This window comes from Octopus sinensis, linkage group LG4 (genome assembly GCF_006345805.1).
Source record: "Octopus sinensis linkage group LG4, ASM634580v1, whole genome shotgun sequence".
NCBI classification, from domain to species: Eukaryota; Metazoa; Mollusca; class Cephalopoda; order Octopoda; family Octopodidae; genus Octopus; species Octopus sinensis.
Window position 1 is genome coordinate 152,526,104 of NC_043000.1, and position 12,418 is coordinate 152,538,521.

At 40.3% G+C, this 12,418-nt stretch overlaps 1 protein-coding gene across 3 annotated transcripts in view; it reads right to left on the reverse strand.

Moving 5' to 3' along the window:
• LOC115210827 (retinol dehydrogenase 14-like) overlaps positions 1 to 9,617 on the reverse strand; it is a 37,419-nt gene extending 27,802 nt beyond the window's left edge. The window contains exons 1-3 of one of the 3 annotated variants that reach the window (XM_036502577.1): positions 9,413 to 9,617; positions 6,126 to 6,187; positions 777 to 895 (exon numbers count right to left, since the gene is read on the reverse strand). The gene's annotated coding sequence lies outside the window, so the exon portion shown is untranslated. Of the gene's footprint in view, positions 1 to 776; positions 899 to 4,349; positions 4,526 to 6,125; positions 6,188 to 9,412 lie in introns of those variants that run through there. The other 2 variants (XM_029779574.2, XM_036502578.1) reach the window with 2 other exon arrangements.
• Positions 9,618 to 12,418: the final 2,801 nt, after the last annotated feature.

Consider the following 12,418-nt stretch of genomic DNA (forward strand, 5'->3'; position numbering starts at 1 on the left):
TAAAACACCATACTGAGGGTGTAGTGACAACATAAAATCAAGTACATAAAATACCAGAAAGCGAAAGGATAATAAATAACGTCTCGGACAAAATGTTTAGCAGCATTTTATCCGGCTTTATGTTCTGAGTTCAAATCCTACCGTGGTCAACTTTGTCTTTCATCCTTCCGGGGTCGATAAAATAAATATCAATCGAGTACCGGGGTTGATATAATCGATTAAACTCTTCGCCCGAAGTTGTTGGCCTTGTGCCAAAATTAGAAAAGGATTAAATTTTTTTGAGAGTACGATGATGGTTAAGCAATCTATCGAGGGCTTCGTTGTTTTCTTACAAATATATTTCTTCACCGACGAATTCAACAATAACAACAAAAGTGACTATCATGAGAGAGTGAACTCGTCCCGCCCCAACCAAAAATAATAAAATAATAATAATAATAATAATAAATAAATAAAATAAAAGCGGCGGGGTGGGGGAGAAAGAAAAGAAAGTGGAGAATACGATCTTAGCTGGCATTAGGTTTAGGCATTTAAGTGTAAAAACCTAACAGGGTAACTTTGTATGTTGTTTAAAGAGGAAATATAGGCCGAAGTACATATAACCATGTGCTTGTAAGTGCGATTATGTATACGTTGATGTGTTCATATATAATAAACAATGTTGTGAATTAGACAAGTACAAATAACGGAAAATATTTTAATAAAAAGTTACTGTATATATATATATTTAGTCTGACACGGGTAAAACTTTATGTCAAGGTTAATTTTACACTCACCTTTGTTTAAAGAGCGAAGTGAAATATGTAAATGAAATCTTGAAGATAAGCGCTTCTTTCCTCGCGTTTTACTCTCTCTCCCACTTCTTTGAAACTGACGAGAATCAAGTGCGCTACTGCTGCTGATTTGATTGGCAAAGGAATAGAGAAAGAAAGGAAGAACATGTAAATAAACAGAAAGAAAAAAAACTAACGGCGAGAAAGAAAAAAAGATGAAAAAACAAAAAGTAGGTTAGTAGGAAAAAGAGGAGGAGGGAATAGTCTGAAGAATATAACGACCGAGAGGCAAAGTACAAAGCTCGAAAGAAAATGAAGAACAATGCAAATATTAGCAGAGTAAAGAGAAAATAAGCAAATGTCTACGTTCATACACACACACATATACTTACATATATATTTCTTTACTGCCCACAAGGGGCTAAACACAGAGGGGACAAACAAGGACAGACATAGGTATTAAGTCGATTACATCGATCCCAGTGCGTAACTGGTACTTAATTTATCGACCCCGAAAGGATGAAAGGCAAAGTCGACCTCGGCGGAATTTGAACTCAGAACGTAGCGGCAGACGAAATACCTATTTCTTTACTGCCCACAAGGGGCTAAACATAGAGGGGACAAACAAGGACAGACAAACGGATTAAGTCGATTACATCGATCCCAGTGCGTAACTGGTACGTAATTTATCGACCCCGAAAGGATGAAAGGCAAAGTCGACCCCTCAGCGGAATTTGAACTCAGAACGTAGCGACGGGCGAAATACCGCGAAGCATTTCGCCCGGCGTGCTAACGTCTCTGCCAGCTCGCCGCCTTACACATATATACTTACATATAAACCTTTCATGGGCCCTGCAAACGAAGAAGCAAGGTCGTCTTAGCAGCATTATAAGCCCCCGGGCAAATCAGTGCACTGCTGGACCCTTTCGTATTTATTTATTGACAGAAAGTCAAAGCATACATAAATTAGAACTGGGCCCTTAGACTGCCCAATGTGCCCATGCCCAAAGGGAGCACTGCGAAGAAGCACCCGTCTCTTTTTTATGTATCTGGAACCGGATTGTCCAAGATGACCATTCTCTTTTTTGTACGCTGATGTGTGTGATTTGAGAGAAATTTGGCTGCTATTTCTAGCAGATAGAGCAATCACGTAGAATCTACGTAATTGCTCTATTTGTAATGAGAGCTGTTACGCTGTGGACGCGCCCTCATTGATTAGTTCCCACCGTATTTGTTGATGCATATTATCTCCACCCCTCACCCCGGGCCTATAAAAGGAAATTTACTAAAGTGGAGTAAGACTGTTATTAAGCTCCGGATGTGGGCAGAGCCCTTAAAATGCAGGGATCTGGGACATTTTATTTTATTTTTACTTTTATTTTTAAAGAAAGGCGCAGGAGTGGCTGTGTGGTAAGTAGCTTGTTTACCAACCACATGGTTCTGGGTTCATTCCCGCTGCGTGGCACCTTGGGCAAGTGTTTTCTACTATAGCCTCGGGCCGACCAAAGCCTTGTGAGTGGATTTGGTAGACGGAAACTGAAAGAAGCCTGTCGTATATATGTATATATATATATATATATATATATATGTGCGTGTATGTTTGTGTGTCTGTGTTTGTCCCCCTAGCATTGCTTGACAACCGATGCTGGTGTGTTTATGTCCCCGTTACTTAGCGGTTCGGCAAAAGAGACCGATAGAATAAGTACTGGGCTAACAAAAGAATAAGTCCCGGGGTCGATTTGCTCGATTAAAAAGGCGGTGCTCCAGCATGGCCGCAGTCAAATGACTGAAACAAGTAAAAGAGTAAAGAGTAAAGGAAACCAACAACTAATTAGAGCCCCTTCCCTTCCACACCTTATTGGCTATCCGAGCCCCGGAATAATGTGTCGAGTCCCACTATTCTCTTCTAGGAATTCCACGCTCGCACACCCTCGCTCATCTATCAATTAGAAAAAGCTAGTAATAAAATCTAGTTGTCTTGGTCCAATGAATATTTATTTTTCTGCCTTTATTAAAAAATCAGGTTTTAGCAAATATTAATCACTGATAAGATCACTTCAGATACAATGAGATCTGATTTAATTTCTAATGTACATAGTGTAAAGAGATAAATATCACTCGAGCCAAGATAGTCTTTCAGGCCTGAGCAACTCTTTCGAGAAGTGGGCCGCATGAGACGTGACTCATTATCTGGTGGGTCACTAGAAATAGCAACCAATTCGACTTGTTAGAAATAGCAACCAATTCGACTTGTTAGAAATAGCAACCAATTCGACTTGTTAGAAATAGCAACCAAATCTCATTTAAATCATTCTCTACGATCTTATAAAAAGGGAGAACACGTTGGACAAAATGAAACTGATCAGTGAACTTCGATCGATTTTTTTTTCTTGACAGTAATCTTAATTACTCAGTTCTAAATCAGATGTTCTTTGGGTGTCTTTTTTGGAGTTCATTCATTCCATTGAACGCATTTGTCTCAGGTTTCTGGTTTTGAGGATACCTTCCGCCCTTCCACCAGTCTAGGAAATAAGCAAGGGCCATGGTACTGTTCTTTCGTCCGTAACTAAACAGGAGAAAAAACCCGGATGTTATGTAAAAAAAATAATTTATGGAGCAGAAAACGTTTTTAAAACTGTTGTAGCAATGACGCAACTGGGTTTCAGTTGAAGGGTTTTCGTCGAACAAATCAAATCAAGTATTTTATTTTAAAGTTTGGTACTTATCTTATTCTATCGGTCTTTTTTTTTTTTTTTGCTAAGCCGTTAGGTCGGAGGGACGTAAACTAACCAACATAGGTTAAGTGGTCGCTGTAAGGGAACATACACACATATACGTATATGCATACGACAAATTTCCACACAGTCTCCGTTTACCAAATTCACCTACAAAGCATTGGTCGACTCTAGATTATAGTAGAAGACAGTTGTCCATGGTGCCGCACATTGGGACTGAATTCGAAACCCACATGAGTCCAAAGCAATCTTCTTAACCATAGAACTATGCATGCGCCTCTCTAATGAAGTGCAATAAAAATGTTCGATCCTCGGTCAGAGGATGATGTTTATTTAGTTGTTCGGTTAAGTTAACTCCCCAGTATGCAAAACTACATCAGAACTAGATTTTTTTGAAAATATTCTGGCGAAAATTTGAAAAGTGTTCAGAGGAGTGGCTGTGTGGTAAGTAGCTTGCTTACCAACCACATGGTTCCGGGTTCAGTCCCACTGCGTGGCACCTTGGGCAAGTGTCTTCTACTATAGCCTCGGGCCGACCAAAGCCTTGTGAGTGGATTTGGTAGACGGAAACTGAAAGAAGCTCGTCGTATATATGTATATATATATGTATGTGTGTGTGTGTTTGTCCCTCTAGCATTGCTTGACAACCGATGCTGGTGTGTTTACGCCCCCGTCACTTAGCGGTTCGACAAAAGAGAACGATAGAATAAGTACTGGGCTTACAAAGAATAAGTCCCGGGGTCGATTTGCTCGACTAAAGTCGGTGCTCCAGCATGGCCGCAGTCAAATGACTGAAACAAGTAAAAGAGTAAAAGAGTAAAAGATTTAACAAAATTCTTACCTTGTTTTTTTTCTTTTTAATGACTTTGTTGTCAAACGACTCCGTAAGGAAACAAGGACGAGAGAAAAATTATTTGAAAACTGGCCTGAATGCTGGCAGCTGAGTGAATTCCATTGAAGTCAGTATCAAATTAAATATATCCACTCCCAGTGCTTTACAGGCAGATGTTGTTGTGTTAAAAATGTGCTATCGTTTGAGATGAGAGTAGATGATTCATTTTAATGTGACTGCAGCCAAAATGCTTGTTTTAGTTAGCTAGCTATAACTAAGTAGTATAGTTCATAGTCGTAGGTGGTAGATACATAGTATAAATGACAAGAGTGTCGTTAGGTAAAGGTTTTTTAGTTCAGAGAGCTTTATTCATACCGGTAGTGATTTAGCCAATGATGGTTTATTTAACAGCAGCTTCATGCTTGAGAAATTGGGGATACATAACCTGTTTAATAAATTCCTATTTGGGTAAAAACAAGGGAAGAGAAGAAAAGAAAGGAACTACTGATTTCAAATTTTGGCACAAGGCCAGTAAGTTTGAGAGAGGGGATAAGTCGCTTACCTCGACCTCAGTGTTCGACTGCTACTTATTTTATCGACCCAGAAAGGATGAAAGGCAAAGTTGAACACGGTGGGAATTTGAACTCATTACTTTACAAGTCGGAAGAAATGCTGCTAAGAATTTTGTGTGAAATGTTACCGATTCCAGCTCACTGACTGGAAAGACTACAAGTCTGATTTCAAATTTTGACACAAGCCCAGCAATTTCAGGGGGTGAAGGTAGTCGATTACATCAACCCCAGTGATCAACAGGTACTTATTTTATCGACTCCGAAAGGATGAGAGGTAAAGTCGATCTCGGCAGAATTTGAAATCAGAACGTAAAGACGGACGAAATGCCGCTAAGCGTTTTGTCCGGCGTGCTAATGATTCTTATTTCTTTATTGTCCACAAGGGGCTAAACATAGAGGGTACAAACAATGACAGACAAACGGATTAAGTCGATTATATCGACCCCAGTGCGTAACTGGTACTTATTTAATCGACCCCGAAAAGATGAAAGGCAAAGTCGACCTCGGCGGAATTTGAACTCAGAACGTAGCGGCAGACGAAATACAACTAAGCATTTTACCCGGCGTGCTAATGATTCTGCCAGCTCGTCGCCTTAAGAACTGGATATATTAGAAATATTCGTTTTGATTTTGGTATGAGGCCAGCAATTCTTAGAGGAAAAGGAAGTCAATTACATCAACCCTAGTGTTTGACTGGTACTTATTTTATCGCCCCAGAAAGGGTGAAAGTGAAAGTTGACCTCGGTCCAGTTTGAACTCAGAACGTAATCAGCCAGAAGAAATGCCACCAAGCATTTTGCGTGACATGCTAACGATTCTGCCAGCGACAAGTGATATTACTTTCTTAGAGAGCTTCAGAGTTTAAACTAGGATCCGAAATTTGAGTCTCATACCGAAGGAATGGAAGTCACTTTTGGTTCCAGACGAAGTGATATATTCAAAGATATTAATTTTGTTCTTAAATTTTTGTTTTAGACACAAGAGACATTATTTGATTAAAATGGAGGGCAGTAATTGTGTCGATTTCAGGAGTGGATTTTAAGAAAATGTATAGAGCGATTCGTCCGATTTGTCATCGGAGACATTTTTGCTAAATTATAGGATCGAAGATCCGAGTAAAGAGAGGAAATAGGAAATAAAAGAGCGATTGACAATACATGAATAATTGTCTATAAGTGGTTGCTGAGGAATTTTAAGTATGGGTGTCACTAACCCGATCGTCACTACTAACATCATTGCATGTCCTATCTGACGTCATCGCTATTGCTATTGGTACTGAAATAAAAAGAGATAAGTTTACAGCGAGTTGAGTCAGTAATGCAGATTGCTGTACAGAACAAAAAAAAAGTTTCGTCGCATGTATGTAAGCGTGAGTTTGGATAGCCTGTCCTCAGTACAAATTACCTAACTGTATATATAGGTACGTAGGCAAGAAGCGACTTGCCATTTAAAGTAGCAATAACGGATCTTTTCGGTTTGAACGGCAGTTTTTTCTAGCGGTGTCACCCATAATTATGACCCTAGTATCGATCTATTGCATTTCAATCTGTTTTAGGGTTAGGGTTAGGGTTAGGAGTGGGGGGAAGGGCATATTTTTTTCTTCACAAATGTAAATAAACCCAATCTGTTTCTTAAACGAGGGACATATTCATACGGCACAGAATGTTTTCACCTCAATAGACGACATTGATTGGTTGAAATTGCAGAAATTGAAGAAAAAAACAACAACAAATATCTTACAAACTATAGAATTTTCTCAATAAAGCCAAGAGAAAAAGATGTTTTATAAACACATTCTACCAGTATACGAAGTTTAAAAGTGTTTAGTTACGTGGAAATTATTAAAAAAAAAAACTGCCGTTCAAACCGAAAAGATCCGCAATAACACTTTTGCTTTGACATCGCAAGCTTTTAAATATTGCAATAGTAATTCCTACCGTAGGAAGAGTTACCTACAGTAAACTAGCTTTCTAAGCATGTAGCTTTAAAATGGTAAACAGTTATATTCATGTATAGCTCCGAAAACTAGGCATAAGCATCACGCCATGTAGATTATTTGTATATCAGAAAAGATTAGTTAGCGTTTTATTCAACTGTATGGGAAGCACTCCATCGGTAATGACGATGAGGGTTCCGGTTGATCCGAATCAACGGAACAGCCTGCCCGTGAAATTAACGTGTAAGTGGCTGAGCACTCCACAGACACGTGTACCCTTAACGTAGTTCTCGGGGATATTCAGCGTGACACAGAGAGTGACAAGGCCGGCCCCTTGAAATACAGGTACAACAGAAACAGGAAGAAAGAGTGAGAGAAAGTTGTGGTGAAAGAGTACAGCAGGGATCACCACCATCCCCTGCCGGAGCCTCGTGGAGCTTTTAGGTGTTTTCGCTATGACCGCGAGTGTATACCAAAGCACTCTCAGGAAGAGACTGTGGCAGTGAGTCCCATATGTCATTTGGGACTTACTGCTACCGTCATTTGGGGTACGATAGATAACTTAATGTTCAACTAGTCTTACTAGTCAGCTTGGAAAGGTATAGCTCTTTTTACATTACGAAAGTAAAAGTCAGGACTCGATTAAACTAATTACTCACCTGTTTTACTGAAACTACCACTACATACAGTAACACATTACATATAAAGGACCAATTTATAGAAGTACATTACACCAATCCGTAGTACCTATTTACAACAGCATATTACATCGTTACATAGTACCTAGTGAAAACAGGACCTTACATCAGTCCTGCAGTACCAATTTACAAAGCCATGGTATCTAATTACAACTGTGCTACATCGACCTATGGTATATTGTTAATGGAATGCATTGCATTGATAGGGAGACTTAACACTTGGAAGAACCCTGAAGTCTCCAGCTGAGTACTACTTTGGTTTATAGAGGTGCAGTGTGATGATGTTTTGTTGATAAGTAGCGATTCTGCTTGTGGTTTAATTTATTTGTTGCTATTGGAAGAGACAAGATTTAAATAGTCCAGGGGATGATATTTTAGGGATCTCCGTTAATGGAATCTATGGGTTTGGCGTATGATGTCTAAGCTGTATGTAGACGATGCGTTATGGAGAAGTTTAAGGAGAAAATAATTTGTCATATCATCTGGGTAAGAACGGGTGCTGCTGGCAGTGATAGCGAGAAAATTCTTGATGAAAAGAAGGGGACAAAAATTAGTCTTGAGGCACACCAGAATTGATAGAGCGTGATACAGGAAGAGCTCCGTTAACACGCAGTGGCAGTGCGATCTGATGGGAAGCTACTGATTCAAGAGATGATCGACGGATGAGCTTACAAGCGATGGTCGAAAGTTTTGTTGAGGTCTAGGTAATAATATTGCTTTCGTTGCAATCATGGGATCTCGGTTTCGATTCCGCAGCCTGGTATCTGGGAGTCATTTTCTAGAACCACACGTAAGAACTAATCATGAGTGGACGTGGTAAAGGAGGAAAAGGATTGGGCAAAGGGGATCGCTAAGCGTCACAGGAAAGTGTTGAGAGATAACATCCAGGATATCACTAAACTCGCTATCCGTCGTCCTGCTCCTCGTCGAGGTGGTGTCGAACGTATCTCTGGTTTGATCTACGAAGAGACCCGTGGTGTATTGAAGGTATTTCTTGAGATTGTTACTAAAGAATTTTTCATTAGAATTCAGGTTTCGTGCTAGGTAAGGAGTTCATCTAACATTTTTTCTTAAACCTTTTTAATAAAATCTTGTATTTTTAATTGTTAAGTGTGAAAATGGGTAGACGGAAGTTGTGTAGCAGCTCTTATGATAGATTGTACTTGTAATACAAAGGTCAAATCCTGTCACACTGTGCCCGCCCTTGTGAGTTACATTGAGAGTGGACGGATTTGTAAAGTACTCAACCATTTACAAGCTATATATATATAATAATCATATATAATTTAAGGAAGATTTTGTTTCTATTTCTTGCAAGTCGAGAGACCACGTAAAGATTTCGTATGTGCTGTTCCCATGGGGACAAACAATCATGACTTCGGTTATGTTTGGCAGTGGGGTTCAGTGTTAAAATTGCATAATTCTAATTGCTATTTTTATTCTTTCTGAAAAAAAAAAAAAGAAGGAAAAATGCGATTTTGTGGTCAGCATGCAAAACTATATCAGGACTATATTTTTTGAAACTAATCTGTTGAGAAATTGAAAAACTTCAAGTGGTTGGAAGAAATTTAACAAGATAAGGTAACAATCATCTTGTTTCAGTCACTGGATTGTGGACAATGTTGGGCACTGCCTTGAAGGGTTTGGTCGGACAAACTGACCCCAATAATTATTGTCATTAAGTCTGATACTTATTCTATCAGTATCTTTGACGAACCACTAAATTACGGGCACACAAACGAAACAACACCAGTAGTCATGCGCTATGTGCGAAAGAATACTCAGATACAGTCACACACATACATACACGTGTATGTGGTGTGTATGTGTGTGTGTGTGTGCAAATGGTTTACCAACACCACGTACCTGAATCGAACAGGGGACAAACTGCATCGCCAGGTTCAGCTACTTGATATTGATAAGCCGCAAAATAGCGAAATGTCGATATCCGTCACTCCTGAATGGGATTATAGACGAGTTGTCTCACTGTCTATGACCTACAGGTATTTTAACACCCAGTGCTTTGAAGGAATCATCCCCACTGCACTAATCCGCAGCGTACCGGCGAACAAGCAAATGGATGGAAGCACCCCGTCGGTTATGATCAACGGAACAGCCTGCTCGTGAAATTAACGTGTAAGTGGCTGAGCACTCCACAGACACGTGTACCCTTAACGTAGTTCTCGGGAATATTCAGCGTGACACAGAGAGTGACAAGGCCGGCCCCTTGAAATACAGGTACAACAGAAACAGGAAGTAAGAGTGAGAGAAAGTTGTGGTGAAAGAGTACAGCAGGGATCACCACCATCCCCTGCCGGAGCCTCGTGGAGCTTTTAGGTGTTTTCGCTCAATAAACACTCACAACGCCCGGTCTGGGAATCGAAACCGCGATCCTACGACCGCGAGTCCGCTGCCCTAACCACTGGGCCATTGCGCCTCCACTGAACAAGCAAAACACATGTATTGAACATGTGCGGTCGATAATATATTTATGTAGCTTTGTATTCAACAGACTTCCACTCAGATTCTGTCAACCAAATTTACTCACAAGGCATTGTCTGTCCGGAGCCTTTTATCTTTTACTTGCTTTTACATGCCCAAGGTGTCGCGCCGTGGGACTGAACCCGAAAAAGTGTGGCTGCAAGGTGAACTTCTTAAGCACTCAGTCATTTGTTTCCTCTATTAGAAAATTCGTTTTCTAATGGAATGTTAAACAAATACGTTCCACCAGCTATTCGACATTTAAACACAATATTTATATGCTGACGAGTATGCGCCTGACATATATCGGACATACATGGAAAACTGAACTGATGGAATGAGAGAACTTTTAGATAGTCCCTATTTTTCTTTTCCTATACATTTTCTTATCTCATAACGAGGTGGTCGGCGGCATGGTAGGTAGGTAGGTCAATTATACTTGCACTGTTTCTCGGTTATTCGTCTCTTCTCCTGTCAGTCTGAAAAGTTATCTTCTTCCCTTGTTAATAGGAGTCGGTAGTTATGTTGGGAACACACGATAAAAGTTATATAAATAAAATAAAATAAAATAAAATGTGATTTGGATAAATATATAAATAAATGAAAATAGAAAACTCTGACATTAACATTAAAAACAATCTTTGGAGAAAGAGTAAAACGTTTGACATTTAAGGAATGCAAAAACAAAATAAGCCGAATTTGTTCCTCGATCTGCTACAAACAGCAGCCAACTCGCCCTTAAAGCACACCCTCACATCTCTTTAAAAGAAGTCAGAGATATGACAATCTGGCGAGCTGGCAGAAACGTTAGCACGCCGGGCGAAATGCTTAGCGGTATTTCGTCTGCGTTACGTTGTGAGTTCAAATTCCGCCGAGGTCGACTTTGCCTTTCATCCTTTCGGGGTCGATAAATTAAGTACCAGTTACGCACTGGGGTCGATGTAATCGACTTAATATCTATGTCTGTCCTTGTTTGTCCCCTCTGTGTTTAACCCCTTTGGGTAATAAAGAAATAGGTATTGGTCTAGAGCAGTGGTGATTCATATGACCCCAGAAGGTCAATATATAATTTTGCAGGCTCCACGCTAACAAAATAGTAAATTGAGGATCCACAGTAGCATATTAAAGGCCCATGAAAAAGCTTTGGCCTCGATGTATTTATTGCAAGAAACGGCTTAATTTCTTTACCTCAAATGTTTTCACCATAGTTTAACTGACACAAGTTGATGTGTGAAAAAACAAAATCGGGATTCTGAAAGAAGTGTCAATAAAGCAAATTTTTAAACACCGTATAGGCGTAGGAGTGGCTCTGTGGTAAGTAGCTTGCTAACGAACCACATGATTCAGGGTTCAGTCCCACTGCGTGGCACCTTGGGCAACTGTCTTCTACTATAGCCTCGGGCCGACCAAAGCCTTGTGAGTGGATTTGGTAGACGGAAACTGAAAGAAGCCCGTCGTATATATGTATATATACATATATATGCGTGTGTGTGTGTTGTGTGTCTGTGTTTGTCCTCCTAGCATTGCTTGACAACCGATGCTGGTGTGTTTATGTCCCCGTTACTTAGCGGTTCGGCAAAAGAGACCGATAGAATAAGTACTGGGCTTACAAAAGAATAAGTCCCGGGGTCGAGTTGCTCGATTAAAGGCGGTGCTCCAGCATGGCCGCAGTCAAATGACTGAAACAAGTAAAAGAGTAAAAGAGTAAAGAGAATGGCTATGGGAATCCACCAGAGTAGAATAGTAATCAGAGAGATTCATAGATAAAAAAAAAATGATTTAGAACCCTTGGACTCGAACGTGTGGGTGAGAGGAGACAACTTTATTCGTCCTCGTTTTTGGCCTAGGTTCTTCGTCTGTGTCATGAGTGAAGGTTGTGTGGGCCATGACGTCGAGTACCAATATCGAAGGATTGCCAGGAGACGTAATGTCGTGCTGGAGACTAGAAAACAGACGAAATAATCAACGCTGGAATGCTCCATCAAGGATGATCTGGAACTTAGCGACTACAGAAAAAAGGAACAAATCTACTCGTATAATTCGCAATCAATGTTTTCTTTGTTTTGTAGTTCTATAAATAGATTTATTTAACAATGACAGGAGGATGTGGTGGCGGTGGTGGTGGTCGTAGATTCAAGAATGGCAGCAGTAATGAGTGAATGTAAGACGAAAGGCGGAAGCTATGGAAGTGAGACGGTGAATGGTTGTTTTAGACTACTCTATTAAACGACCAGTGGAGGCGCAATGGCCCAGTGGTTAAGGCAGCGGACTCGCGGTCATAGGATCGCGGTTTCGATTCCCAGACCGGGCGTTGTGTGTGTTTATTGAGCGAAAACACCTAAAAGCTCCACGAGGCACCGGCAGGGGATGGTGGTGATCCCTGCTGTACTC